This window comes from Drosophila novamexicana, unplaced genomic scaffold (genome assembly GCF_003285875.2).
Source record: "Drosophila novamexicana strain 15010-1031.04,08,12 unplaced genomic scaffold, DnovRS2.1 tig00002157-arrow-arrow-pilon, whole genome shotgun sequence".
Taxonomy (NCBI): domain Eukaryota; kingdom Metazoa; phylum Arthropoda; class Insecta; order Diptera; family Drosophilidae; genus Drosophila; species Drosophila novamexicana.
Window position 1 is genome coordinate 14,159 of NW_020824950.1, and position 3,342 is coordinate 17,500.

The window sequence follows — 3,342 nt, forward strand, 5'->3', positions numbered from 1 at the left end:
TGTATATATATGTTTCATATATTCCATCCGTCAATTCCATATTTTCATATATATATATATATCAATATTGCCTTAAGTATTGTATATATTGTATATATATTATTCAATGTTAAATATTAAATATTTGAGAGCAACATAGATGAACTTTCGTACAGTAGGCATACATACATAAAAAAATATATAACAACTATAAATTGATAATATATTTTAAGCGAATGTATAACCCATTTATACGAATTATGTTCGTCTAGTGTTGCTTTTTATCGAATCATCAAGCAAAGGATAAGCTTCAGTGGATCGCAGTATGGCAGCTGCTCAACCACTTACAACACCTTGCCTGTTACAAAAGTCGTTTACAATTGATTCTAGGCTTTGTCATTGTATTAAATAATGTTTTAAAATATAACTAGCGCGGCATCAGGTGATCGAAGATCCTCCCAATTTACTATGTTATAAATAACATTGGCATCACATCCATTGTCGTTAATAAAATAAATTAAAAACTTTTAATGGTTTAGAAGCCATACAATGCAAATTGCCCCTTATTTATCATTGCAGTCCAGCACGGATACGACCTTAGAGGCGTTCAGGCATAATCCAACGGACGTAGCGTCATACCACTGTTCGCTCGAACAAGTATTGTGCCATTGGTCCGTACCTGCGGTTCCTCTCGTACTACGCAGGAATGCTGTCGCAACAACGTTTTGTCATTAGTAGGGTAAAACTAACCTGTCTCACGACGGTCTAAACCCAGCTCACGTTCCCTTGCATGGGTGAACAATCCAACGCTTGGTGAATTTTGCTTCACAATGATAGGAAGAGCCGACATCGAAGGATCAAAAAGCGACGTCGCTATGAACGCTTGGCCGCCACAAGCCAGTTATCCCTATGGTAACTTTTCTGACACCTCTTGTTAAAAACTCTTTAAACCAAAAGGATCGATAGGCCGAGCTTTTGCTGTCCCTGTGTGTACTGAACACCGAGATCAAGTCAGCATTTGCCCTTTTGCTCTATGTGTGGTTTCTGTCCGCACTGAGCTGGCCTTGGGACACCTCCGTTATTATTTGAGAGATGTACCGCCCCAGTCAAACTCCCTACCTGGCAATGTCCTTGAATTGGATCATACCTGAGTAATTGGAGTTATACCAAATTTTTAAATCAATAATACATAAATGCATTCTCTCATTAAAGAATTTGTTTGCGATTATATAACAAACTCGTGATACTTTGATCAAGAAGCTTGCATCAAAACCCAATACCATAAGACATAATAATTATATCCGTATAATGGCTAGGAAATGATACACGTTCCATTTAATCAAGTAAGTAAGGAAACAATAAGAGTAGTGGTATTTCATTGTCGATACCAAACCGAAGTCTAATATCTCCCACTTATTCTACACCTCTTATGTCTCCTTACACTGCCAGATTAGAGTCAAGCTCAAAAGGGTCTTCTTTCCCCGCTAATTATTCCAAGCCCGTTCCCTTGGCTGTGGTTTCGCTAGATAGTAGATAGGGACAGTAGGAATCTCGTTAATCCATTCATGCGCGTCACTAATTAGATGACGAGGCATTTGGCTACCTTAAGAGAGTCATAGTTACTCCCGCCGTTGACCCGCGCTTACTTGAATTTCTTCACTTTGACATTCAGAGCACTGGGCAGAAATCACATTGTGTCAACACCCGCTAGGGCCATCACAATGCTTTGTTTTAATTAGACAGTCGGATTCCCCAAGTCCGTGCCAGTTCTGAATTGATTGTTAATTGATAATCGTTATAATTTAAAAGAACTAATTGGTTGCCCAACTAGTATTCTTAAAAATTTTAGCAAGAAAGTTCCACAATTGGCTACGTAACTAAACTATCCGGGGAACAAGAAACTACCATAAATGATAGAAACTTTATTTACCCAGAACGAGCACATAAACCATGTTATTGTTTCCCAATCAAGCCCGACTATCTCAATCTTCAGAGCCAATCCTTATCCCGAAGTTACGGATCTAATTTGCCGACTTCCCTTACCTACATTATTCTATCGACTAGAGACTCTTCACCTTGGAGACCAGCTGCGGATATTGGTACGGCCTGTTGAGAAGTTTGCGTGTCCCCACCATAAATTTTCAAGGTCCGAGGAGAAAATATCGACACAACAGTATATGTCATGCTCTTCTAGCCCATCTACCATATCTCTCTGCGAAAGACTTCCATGGTAGTACGGCTATAAAACAGAAAAGAAAACTCTTCCGATACCTCTCGACGGCTTCTTTATGGTCGTTCCTGTTGCCAGGATGAGCACGAGGCCCATATTTAATAACAAACGGATACTCAACAGGTTACGGAATTGGAACCGTATTCCCTTTCGTTCAAAATTATTCAAGTGTATAAAAATCGGTTAGATGACAAATATATTTAGATTTTTCTTTACTTGAAAATTTTCGGCTTTCGCCTTGAACTTAGGACCGACTAACTCGTGATCAACCACTGTTCACACGAAACCCTTCTCCACTTCAGTCCTCCAAGGTCTCATTCGATTATTTGCTACTACCACCAAGATCTGTACCAATAGCGGCTCCATGCAGGCTTACGCCAAACACTTCTATGCACACCATTGTACCTTCCTACTCACTAAAGTTTCAAAATTTATATTACAAGTAATATAAACCATCTACTTTAGCGGTAATGTATAGGTATACAACTTAAGCGCCATCCATTTTAAGGGCTAGTTGCTTCGGCAGGTGAGTTGTTACACACTCCTTAGCGGATTTCGACTTCCATGATCACCGTCCTGCTGTTTTAAGCAACCAACGCCTTTCATGGTTTCTGTATGAGTTGTTAATTTGGGCACCGTAACATTACGTTTGGTTCATCCCACAGCGCCAGTTCTGCTTACCAAAAGTGGCCCACTGGGCACATTATATCATAACCTTAAACTTCATATCAAGAAAGTTAAGGTTCTTACCCATTTAAAGTTTGAGAATAGGTTAAGATCGTTTCGACCCTAAGGCCTCTAATCATTCGCTTTACCAGATAAGATTATTTTATACAACAGTTAAATGCACCAGCTATCCTGAGGGAAACTTCGGAAGGAACCAGCTACTAGATGGTTCGATTGGTCTTTCGCCCCTATACTCAATTCTGACAATCGATTTGCACGTCAGAACTGTTTCGGTCTTCCATCAGGGTTTCCCCTGACTTCAACCTGATCAAGTATAGTTCACCATCTTTCGGGTCACAGCATATATGCTCAAGGTACGTTCCAGTTAGAGGCATAAATAATATAAATATTATTATACATAACTATATAGAGCGCCCCGGGATTGCGTTAATTAACTATAAATAGTT

At 39.5% G+C, this 3,342-nt stretch overlaps 1 non-coding gene across 1 annotated transcript in view; it reads right to left on the minus strand.

Moving 5' to 3' along the window:
* Positions 1 to 263: 263 nt before the first annotated feature.
* Positions 264 to 3,342, minus strand: part of LOC115768988 — a 3,957-nt gene continuing 878 nt past the window's right edge. Inside the window, exon 1 of the ribosomal RNA XR_004018665.1 lies at positions 264 to 3,342. This exon is cut by the window's right edge and continues 878 nt beyond it. This is a non-coding gene — a ribosomal RNA (large subunit ribosomal RNA).